A 12,393-nucleotide genomic window follows, 5' to 3' on the forward strand; every position below is an offset into this window, starting at 1 on the left:
GAGGCAATACATTTTTTTAACATAAGAGACAATCTGACTTGGGATTTTCTTTAATGAAAAAAATTACGTAATGATGTGTGTAAAAAAAACATAAAATATGATTCTAGTTTTAATCACAGAAAAACCATGCTGCTTTTAAAGAAATTTCAAAATCCAACTCGAGTACCCATGTTGGTGACTTATGTGCTATATATCGAGCAAGAAAGACCCTTAATTTGAGGCGTGTCAATCCGTTGAAAGTGTCAGATTTGCGCATGCGCAAGTTTCTAGGTCAGCATCGGATGCTGAATCCAGCTCCGATGGTCGGTGCCGCAACCACTGCGTTTCTGATAACACCATTGAAAAACGCTCTCTAGTAGGGCGTCAAGTTTAAAAGTTTCCCAAGTAGAGCCCTAGTACAGTCTTTTCCTCTGACATTATTGAAGGTTGTCTACAATTACGTTTAAGACTTCAAAATCGAAATATTGGGCGGGAGATGTAAATCGATTCGAAAAATCGATCCAGGACAATCCTTCGAGGCATATTTTCACTAAAGTCAACAAGTATGGTATACAATCGCGTTTTTAAGACATTAATTTCGAAAAATTTTCAGGGAAGTTATTCAAAACTTTTCTCCCCTCAACATTACCAAAGATCGCCTAAAAATTCGTTTTTAGAACAAGAATTCTGAAAATTTTCCGGGGGAGGATCCCCGAAACTCATCTATTTCTACGTGCTCATCATTGAGTATTGACTGACCTTCTTTCAAAACCAGAAGTTTTATCACCTCATTCTCTCCACAAACAATTGATACAAGATAAAAAAGAGATGGAAGCTTCGAAGCTAATTTCATATGTAGAAAAAAAAAGTCCCATCCCCACCAATTATTTTAAGGGGCCACTGCTTCTGCCCCTTACATACCAGACACTTCTCATAATGTGTCCCAGCTCCCCCTACTTCTACAAAGTTCCTACGCCTCTGGATACCCAGATCAATAACATTTTCTGCCTGATACATGACTGAATCCTGTAAATGATAACTGGATGACCTTAGTGTGTAGCACTTGACATTTTCCTACATTAACTGACATACCCCACTTATCCGCCCACTTAGTAATATGATGCAAGTAACACTTAACACCGTCATTCGACCAATAACACGATTTCTGTACCAGATTTGAACGTTCTGGTGCTACTGGGGTCTCTTCCGGTAATTTTCAGGGAATCGGAGCCTTGAAAACAAAATTTGAGGTGTTCTGTAATAATTTTGGAGGAAAGGGGAGGCTTCGACAGCGTAGCATTTAGAAGAATTTCTTATTTTCTGAGAACTAGAAAAAGGCGAATAGATAAAACAGGAGGGCGGAGAAACAGAACGTTGGAAATGTGTTAAAATGAAGTGTTCGTTATATATTATATTGTTCAGATAAGTTTTTGTAAAAGTCGATGATAGAAACTATAAAATATTAATATAATAATATTGTTGGGGTTTTTTTTCTGCAATAGTAGATGAAAAGTAACAATTTTGTCATGAAAATATATCTGTAAGTGACGAAAAAACCGTAATTTAGAAAGCAAAAAAACAAGAATAATAGGGAAGTTTTCGATTTTTCAATTTTATTTTTATATGATAGAGTAACATGTATGAACATCATAGGTGAAAAAAATTTTGCGATACGATAAGTAGTTTTTTGTAAATTAATTTTTAAATTTCAAGCGCCTGTGACGTCAGATGGCATAGGAAGTGACGTCCGATAGGAGAGAAACGCTAGCGAACCGGTTCCCATGTCATGGGAGAAATCGAAGAACGTGCATTCGACTTCGAAGATGAAACGTAAAAGGCTTATCTCCTCGCGTTTCTGGAACATTAAACCTCTCATCCTCTCGGAAATATTCGAATATCACCATTGATATTATTTGAGGAAGATTATTTAGATTGTGCTTTAACGAATCCGGCCTCCATAGTGTGTTCAAAAGGATTATTGAATTTCTAAAAAATAAAAATATCAGCGCGCTCAAAATGTCCCTAGGGGGGGGGGGGTAACAAGGGATCTTCGGCGGAAGGCTGCCCATTCGCGCCCTGTGACGTAGGCTCGTGACGTTTCAGAAGAGCGCACTTTTGCGCGTGGATTTTTAAAAATTCATTAAAAATCAACCACGGTGTTTTAAAATTCGCCGATGGTGAATTTTTTAGTTTTGAGGGTCAATTAACAATATCCAATAGCCAAAATATGAACATTTAATAGGTTGCAACTTCCCTATTGTAACTTCGTAAAGTATAATCTGAGGAGTCAGATAACTTAAAATGAGATAAGTTTTTGGAAAGTTGAAATTATTTGAACAAGTACAAACAACCTTAGCAATCTTTTTTAGTTATGTCTGGAGCACGCCATGCTATTCATATTTAAATGCCAAACTGACTCATCACCCCCAGCTTGCTAGACACTTAATCTTTTGTTCCAGAATTAAAAAGAAATTTGCCCAAAAATCAAAAATAGGATGTTTTTTCTAATTTGTGTGGTCTTAAAAATGTATTCTAGATTATCTTTGTTAATGCTATAGGGTGGAAAAGTGGCCTGGGAGCGTTTTCCTCGGCATTTTTCGAAATTGAAACTTGAAAAATTTTATATTTTTTCTCTAATTACGTTAAGGAGGTTGGTATTTTAGGGTTCTTCCTGGAAATTTTTCAAAATTGTTGTTCTGAAAACGCAGTTTTAGACATTATTCGGAGATGTTAATTAGAGGAGAAATCCGGGGCCCCCCTTCCAGAAATTGGTCGAAAATGAACAATCTAAGAAACGCAGCTATGTACCATCTTTGATATCGTTATGCCAAAAACAATTTTATTTGACTTTTAATGATGTTAGGGGTGAGTTTTCGGGTGCTTTACCCCAGTAATTATTTGAAAGGTAAGACCTTAAACGAAATTTAAGATTATTTTAAATTATATTGGCGGAGGGGGAGGGGCTGAAGCTCATTAATAAAATTTTCGAAACTTGGATTAAAATTCTGCTGAAAAACAAAAACCCATTAAAACGATTATTTGAACTCCCACCCTTTCCCTCATTAGCACGCTGCTTTATCCAACCAAGCCAATGTGTCTTCGCTCTCCGGTGCTATTCATTTCCAAAATTATTTAAGTAGTTTGGTTTTTCCATAATGAAATTTTCAATTTCTAGCCTTATATTTTTATCTGTTTGAAATACAAGCGTTTGCGGCCTCCGTCAATAAAAAAAAAAAAAAAAAAAAAACATTTTGAATTTTTTGGTAGTTCAACTTATCTTAGTTTTTACACTTTCTTTTGTTTTAGATGTAATGTGTCCAGAACATCGCGATAAAATTTTCGTTTAATTTCGCCTTTTGTATTTAAACACTTAGAATTAGCACACTAGCAGTGGTATGACTCATTTTTAAATCTCGCCGTACTCTGTTTCAACTTTTTCTCTAATTAAAATGTATTTTGGTGGCACATATATTTTTCTCTACTTAATCACTATTTTCATGATGATATTTTTACAAAAAAAAAAAAAAAAAAAAAAAAAAAAAAAGAAAAGAAAAAAGAAAAAAAAAAAAAAGAAATTTAAAAAATGCTGGCAGCCCCTATGAAGTTATGTTTATTTACGTATTCATTTTTTACTTGACTGACGCTTGTCATAGATATGTACTAAACACTGAATACTTTCTTTTCTTTAAAAAATGTTCGAAACGTTCGTTTCAGCGTTCCTCAGAGGTAAATCATAATGCATAACCTTGCTTGGATGTTCCTAAATAATATTCAGAGATTGCATTTGCTTTCAAATTTTGCAGAAAAAACTCTTTTCGACACTTTTATTCTATTTGTTCACTTATCATTTATATTACATGTACTTAAAATCGGTTTCCTTTCTGCTTTTTTTTTCCTTACTAATATGAAATTGGTGACGCCATTTCAGAAAAACTGGGCGGGGGTGGGGGGGGGGGAGGTAGCAAAACCTTTCTTGGTGATGGCTATGGTGTCCCCCCCCCCCCCCCAAAAAAAAAATGTTTGGTTATGCTACGCCTCTGACTGGTACTGATTTTCGCAGGCCGCCGAGTAGAGACCACTTTCTCGCATTTCGGCAATCAAGAGTGTTTAAACAATGAAAAAAAAGGTGAAGGTGAATTCAAGTGCACTGACCACTCCGTCTGCTCGCTGCTTTTGTTGCTCATTGGGTAGAAATTCCGAAATTCCCAAAAAAGGCAGATCACATTTTTGAAATCAGGTTTGAGGTAAACAATGTACGGCAAAAAGCAGCAGTGCAAGAATTTTCCGGGGGAGCTAAGCCGGTCTGAAATATTCCAGGGGAAGCTCAAGCTCCCTCAGCTCCCCCCGTTCCGACGCCTATGCCGAGAAATGGTGGTCAAAGTCGATTTTCTCTCCAAAATTACTGAATCATGTTTCCGGAGATGATGGATCTGTTTCATGATTATAGCTCGAGTATTGTAGAACCTAAAACAGTGGTGTACCTAGTATAGTTGACACCCGGGGCGGTAATTTGTGGTGTCACCCTCTGGAAAAATTTCAAATTTGAAGTCTTAAAAATTTATTTTAGGTTTATATTTTTCAAAAACTTGCAATTCTACTTTGGGTGTCACCCCCCAGATGGGTGACACCCGGGGAGGACCGCCTCCCTCGTCCCCTCGTAGCAAAACCACTGCCTAAAATATTTGCTTTGATTAAATTAAAAAAAACTTATTGTGCTTTATTTCAGTTGACGCACATTATAACTTTCTCTACTAACTTGATTTGATTTTTTTTGTTGACAAACGTGTAAATGTTAGCTATGTTAAATTTACATACTTCCGGGTGGTCAGTCTCCAGAGGGCAACTTTGCTCGTGTTTTGAGTGAGGTGTAAAGTATTTTTCCACTAAAAATAAAGCACTCAACTGTTAATTTCTGCTTCTCAAATTTAAACATGGCACTGAGTGACATTAAATGTTGCATTAAAATGTAAAATAATCCTCCATCTAAATTAAACCACATGAAAAGTTTAATTATACGTCATCAACCTCGTCAGACCGTGAAATCGTGGAATCAAGTGCATGTCCTGTAATATTTTTGTAACTTTTGGTGTTTAGTTATTTGAGGGTTAGTTAAAATAATTATTTATTTAAGAAACGACTTTGAAAATCAGGACCCCATTACCCTCCTTCAGGAGATTGGATTTTTTTTTCTAATTTAGTGTTCTTTCTTATATCATTTTTGTCCAGTCTTTGTTTTGTTGTTAACATTTTTTATATTGCTTAAAATTGTTTCTCAGTTATTCTTCGTCATTCAAAATTTAACGCTTCTTTTATGTGTTTAATTTGGCAAATGTTTCAAAATTCTAGAAGTTTTCTGTCCTTTTCTCCTTAATAAAATTCACTTTTTAGGCTCTCCTTTCCACTACTTAACTATCGTTTGGCGCAGTATAGTCTAATAAAAGGCTCCTGAGCCAAAAAACCCAATCAAACCACCCAACCAGCCTCTCCCAACAATATGTAAATACACATAAAATAACAATAACAATACACAATTCAACAAACCGTCAAAATGACTGCTTTTTTGTTGAAAGCTGCAACAATGCTTCTTTCTACAACACAGCAAAGAAAATTTCAACTCGTCACTTTTGAGTAGATGTGAAACTTGATTGTGGAATTCTAACTCTGAGCATCGGAAATTCGCGATTTTTTGAAATTTTTGTGAAAAAATTGCGACAGATAGTGAGTAAAAACTTCTCTTTTCTCTATGCGAGGCTGTTTTAATATTTATTTACCATTTATTAAAATTATATAGAAATTTTTTAGGGTTATAGAGATTTCAGGTTTACTTGGTCGCAATAAGTCAATATAAATCAGTACTCAGTTATTAGGATAATTAACGATGAATTTTTACACTATTGTGTTACTAATTGGCAGTGCGAAGAATTTTATTTTTGAAACGAGTCAAATAACTTTTGTCACATAAAAGATATGCTCCAGCTGTCATTTTATAATAAATTAGTGGTACTCGCACGGCTTTGCCCGTAATAGAAAAATTAAAAGGTCTTTTGGTTCGCCTGTATATTAACAAATAATTTATGGTGAATTTTCTCGCCAATTGGCTTGTACCCATGTTACGATTCCACGTTATGATAATTTCGTATCTCGCCAATTGGATTGTACCCATGTTACGGTTCCACGTTATGATAATTTCGTATCTCGCCAATTGGCTTGTGCCCATGTTACGGTTTCACGTTATGATAATTTCGTAATTTACTCGTCCATCTTATGATAATTTTGTTTTTAAAATTGGAATAGAAAAAGAACCACATTGGATTTTCGAAAAATTGCTTCGCGGTGCACACTCCCATGCTGTAAACTAACTTTGTGCCAAATTTCATGAAAATCGGCGGAACGGCCTTAGGCGCTATGCGTGTACCAGAGATCCAGACATCCTCCGGACATCCAGAGAGACTTTCAGCTTTATTATTTAAGTTATATCACCCATGCATTTAGGGAATCAGCAACTAATTGAGGAAAGCAATTTTTTTTTTTTTTTTTTTTGATCATCGTTCATCGTAAATAGCTGTCAATAAGCAGTAAATTTTAGAAATTAGTTAGCTTTTTCTTTGACAATTATTTTACGTACTTTCGAAAAAGTTTACATGCAACGTTTTCCATTAAAACTTACCAAACTTTCAGAAAATTTGACAGCATGCAAGAGAAGTATTAAAGAGCATGCTTGATGATTGCTTTCATCTTCTGCGATCAAAACAATTGAGAAATAATGGCTACTCTAGAGAATCTGTAAAAACTGTCTTTAAAATGATTTAATTTTTTTTTCTTTTTGCAATTATTCTTCGCCAAACGAAAAGGAAAACTGATTCTCAGTGTACTATGTATGTTCGGAGTAACTGTTAACGATTTTTGTGTAAGAAAATTTGCGACTTAAAAAAAGGAGCGTTTTTCATTACAGGAAGATGTTTCTTAGATAGTTTTCAAATTTGACCCCCCTCCCCTCTTTTGTATACTCAAGTTTTAGAAAATCGGCGATGTAAACGTTTCTAATAAAAACAGATAAAAAGTTTTAGAACTTTCTTCTTCGAAATAGAGAAATTGAAACATACAGGGGAGGTCAAAAATCCCAACTAATTTGGAATATAGGTTGTTCGGATTTTCAAATTGTTCGGATTTTTAGAACTACCCAAGAAAATACGGTTTAAGGGGTCCGCGACACAAAAATCGTCAAATTTTGCATTTTTTTTTAAAAATCAATTTAAAAAATGATTTTTAAAAAATCATTTTTTTTAAATCATTAAAAAATGCTTAAGCATTAAGTTTTTTTCTGCTTAAAATGTCATTTGAGACTTTTTTCTGTCTTAATTAGAACGAAAGATATAATTATTTTTCTTGCTAACTTTAAAACTTAAAACGCGTTTTTCTCCATGATGCATTTTTCCCCCGATTCTTTGCATTCAAATTCTTATAAGTCATGAACTGTAAAAGAAAATAATGAAATTTGGAGCATTATTCAAACAGTTTGCTTGAATTTTTAGTCGGCAAATTTGAAAAAAAAAAAAAAAATGCTTCAAAAATTTTTTTTTAATAGTATCTTGGGATTTTTCAAAATTTTCACTCAAACATTTTTATTTTTTACTGAATTAATATTTTTTCAATTGCCGAACAAAAATTAAAGCTTACTAGTTAGGTATTTGTGTTCGGATTTACGAAAAAAAAAATTTAAGTTGACCAAGAATATTTTGAGTTTTAGTGATTTAAAGATTTAAAGCAACCTCATTTAAAAAAAAACATTAAATTTAAATATATTTTTAAATTATTTGTGTTATGATTTTGCTTATTGAGTAGATGGTGAATCAGAGCAAAAAAAAAAAAAAAAAAAAAAAAAAAATCAAAACTCTAGTCGTAACATACAATGCAGTACAAGACTAAAATATGATGTGGTACAATTTTTAACGATATTTAACAAAATAAAAAACTTATTGGTTTCCCAACATTACATAAAGGAAAATTCTTCACGGAGTTCGTTGACGGATTTTTGACGTTTCGGTTGTTTGACGCTCTTTTGTTTATAAAGAGAGAAAGTAAACACTTTTTTGACTGGAAAGTGAGTATCATACTATTGCCTTCTACAAAAAAAAAAAAAAAAAAAAAAAAACCGTCAATGGAACAAGATGACGTCACAAAAGGGAGCGTAACAGAGGGAGAGGGGATCAGATTTGTGTAATCGATTTCTGAGCTATGACATCACATCGGTGTTCAATGTGTCAGATCCAGAAAGCATTTTCGAACGCAAGTTAAATTAAACGCACAGGAACGAAAAGGAAGGAATTGGGAGTGGGGGAATGTTTTAAATGTGAACTTCCAAAAATGCACTTATTCTATTGCTTCAATGTATGGAGCTCTTTTTTTTTGTCAAAAGTTTTGAAACATAAATTTATAATTGAGGAGTTTACTTTTAAAACGGATTATATTCAGTTTTGTACTTTTTTGACAAAACGAAAGAAACGTTTTACGCACAAACACTAACTGTCAGAATTTCGAATTTTTCACAATTTTTGGTAGAATAACAAGTGATTATTGACATAAGTCTTCCACAATTTTATCAGACCTTAATTGCTAGTTTTATTTTGGTTATATTCTTTTTTGGTGTTAAACGGTGGATATCATCACTTTTGCAAAAAAAAAAAAAAAAAAAAAAACATGCATTTTCTTCAGAAATAAACTTTAAACGTTTTTTAACATATATATTTTCTAATTCTACTTTATTCCTTCCTACTTACTTTATTTTTTCGATTGAACATTTCAAAAAAAAAAAAAAAAAAAAAAATTACCTTCCGATCCAATTAAGTATCAACAATGAAATCACCCAAGCAGATTCAAATAACAACGTTGTATATATAGGTATTAATAGATCACAATTAAACACAATTTAATCATTAACTATGCGCAGTTTAATGGTAATATCAATTATTTAATATTAATTTAATAATCAAAATTCGAGGTCGAGCTTGCCTAACTGATAATAGACTTGCAAAAGGCGCAAGGTGCTGCGATCTCTTAATACGGACGGGTATCACGCTTGATTTAAATGCTCATCCAATTCTTTGCTCCGCTATTTTATTTATGAAGTACTTTTGAATTAAAAGTGGTAAATTCAAATTCGGATGTGTGCCCTTTTGATATGAAAGTGAAAGAGTAGGTAACGGAAAATAAGGGATAATATACACTTTGTTGTAAAAGCCCTGGCAAGAAATAAGGGGAAGGATATACACCGTTTAGGTGCTAAAACCAATGTTTACGCATTTTTTAACGGTAGATTTAAACCACTTTGAGAAGAAAGAAATTCATGGTTCGATATTATACTAAAGGTTCTGAAAACCAAAAAATTTTTTTTCTCCAAAAGTGGATATAAATCCGTTTTGAAAGAACTCCTCAATTATGTAAACATATTTTTATCTTTTCACAATTATAATGTACATATTTTATTTCGAATACTTCTTACCTCCCCTTTCCCTCCACCCTCCAAAAAAAATAATTACTAATAAATTTTAGACATAAAAAAACAAACACACATTGAACAATTAAGCAAGTTTGCTGTGTTCATTACATTTCCACTCTCTGAAAAGGCCGTTACAAAATTTTTAAAAAATTATGATTTTTGAGGGTTTTTTTTAAAATTTTATTTATATTTTTTTTCCAGAATTGCGGAATTGTGTGCCGTACAGCGCGAAAAATATTGCACACTTTAAAAAATGTGCGCTTAGGTTCATTTTCAATCATGAATGATAATTGCGAAAGATTTTATTTTTATTTAATGTTTAAGAATTTTGACTTTTTTTTTTTTTTTTGAAAAATGGTAATTTGATAATTATTTTTGAAACCAACAAGATGTTTTTCGAATATAATAATTTCATTTAACAGCCTTCGTTGACCCTAAAAATTAATGTTTTCCTTTTCAGATGAAAAAGAAATAGTTAAGTTACAATATTGAATAATATTTATTACTAATTGCTAGTTCTTGTTATAATGCGGAATGTGGTACAAGATGTTCCATAGGGAGGAACAAGGCAAAAGGGTAAATCCAACTTCTGGTTTTGGAGAAGATCATTATCGGAATTAAAGAGGAGGCAATGTTTTCGAAATATACGTTCCCAAAATGTAGTTTTTGGCAATATTTGGTCACTTAAGGCGGAGGAGAAGGGTCATAACCCCCAAGGATCTTTGCTCTCTGGATCCGCACCTGAACCGAGATACACCAGTGTTTTGGATTATGTCGGTTCACTTTCAAGGGTTCTGCTCAAAAAAAATCATAAAAAAGACTATGATTAGGGCATTTAAAAAAAAAAAAAAAAAACTTAGATGTTAATGATAAAAAATTGATTAATTTCTTTATAAAAATCAAGCTAACTTGTTTATTTTTTGAAATGATAAGAAGAAAAAACTAGAAAAAAAGCAATTTGATCCAATTTCTCTCACATTTTAATACATTAAACATTATTCTTCATGAAACCAAGGAAGAGCGACACCCTTTCGCTCTGCCCCTCAGGAGACGGTTTGTATTTGCAACGTACATTCAGGGGTGCTCACAGGGGATTATTATGGCGCAAGTTGCGCCATATTTTTTTTTGGGGGGGGGGGTAATTTATTTGTTTAAGTTTATTTATTGATTTATTTTTAATTTAAATTATTTTTTTGTTTTATTCTGTTAAAATTTTATTTCGTTTGTTTATTTAGTGTGTGTGTGAGTGTGTGTCATTGGCGTAGCACAGAACTTTTCTAAAAAAATAATAATAATGATAATTAAAAATAAATAAATAAATAAATTAAATATTTAAAAAAATAAATAAATAAGCAAGTTAAAAAATAAAGAAGAAAAAGAGGGTTGATGAAAATTGAGGAAGGGATGGAATTTGTGCCGCTGAAATAAGGGGGATGGGCACCCTTGCATACATTGTAGTGCATTTGGAAACATTACTCTAAGTTAAAACTATCAGATTAAATATTGCGCCGGGGACTCACTCACACACACGGAAGGTTATGAATTTTTACCCAGTTTCCACCCACCTCCTTTACGCAATCAATAAAACTCGGATTTCCGCCACGGCGATTTTCCGTTGGCGCCGTTTTCCGCCGCTTCTTTGGTCGGGACTATGTGTTTGCCGCATGTAGAAGCCCAGTGCAAGTCAGGACAGGAGGGAGGAAGGATAACTGGAAGGACTCGGTTATGGATAGGTGGAAGACAGCGTTCGCACGGACATCATCTGTCATTTTTCATCTTTTGCTCTTCCGTGGTGAGTTTCTCTTTTCAAAATAAAGTTCATTTGCTTTTATCTACAACCACGATGAAGATTCCAGTTGAAAATTTGTTATATGTTATTTTGGTTCGTGTGGGCGGTTTGCCCGGAATTTCCGGGCACTACTCTGTTTGCATGGTAAATGAGGCGTTTAGGCAGCGTAATCTATTGCAGAACAATCTCGTTTTTCCGGATTAACTAGGACCAAAAGCTATCGGATGCCTGAAAATCTGGATAATCTAGGTTATATAGGCAATTAACAAAAATAATTCTTAAATAAGTAGAATTACAGTTCATGACGATAAGAATAATATTTGTTACAATATAACATATAACTGTTAAGTATATACCGCTTGCATATTAGGCTCGTAAGGGGGGGGGGTATGATTGAGGAGGATCGCACCGCCACTTTCAAAAGTAAAGGAGCATTGCCCTTCACTTTGATAAGTTAAAAATTATCGATTGATTGGAAAATGACAGTATTCATCAATTAACGTGTTTAAAAGGAAATAGAGGACGTTATCCGAATTTGTATTGAGAAGGTTATTTAATCAGTAGTATCGCTAAAATCCAATAAGAGCCCAATTTTCCGAAGAGAAAAAAAGAGTCAACTTTAGGGCTCCGCCTTCTAAACGCCCCCTCCCATTTCTTTTGACCCCTTACTTTTTCTGGTGCACTAGCCGCTTATGACCGCTTGCAATTCTGCTCACCGACTATGGGGCAGTTATTTGTAGTTTAATACATAGAATTGTTCACAAAACATCAAAAAAAAAAAAAAAAATTAATTAAAATAATTTTTCACATTTCTCAACAAGGAATTGGTCCACTATCTTCTTTTTCAAACACGTGGGATGTTCGAATGCTTTATTTTTAATAGTCCAGCTGAAAACGCTTCACAAGTACATGTTAGATACAGTAAAACCTGTGAAGTTGACCGCCCTTAAGTTGACCACCTGTTTAAGTTGACCTCTTTTTTCAGATACGGAATCAGCCTTTATCATATAAATCAACCTCTGTAAGTTGACCACCTGTTTTAAGTTGACCACTAAAGTACTGCACCGCAGGTGGTCAATTTACACAGGTTTCACTGTACCATAATTTATTGTACAACTGGGCAGGAATA

This window comes from Uloborus diversus, unplaced genomic scaffold (genome assembly GCF_026930045.1).
Source record: "Uloborus diversus isolate 005 unplaced genomic scaffold, Udiv.v.3.1 scaffold_477, whole genome shotgun sequence".
In the NCBI taxonomy this organism is placed as follows: domain Eukaryota; kingdom Metazoa; phylum Arthropoda; class Arachnida; order Araneae; family Uloboridae; genus Uloborus; species Uloborus diversus.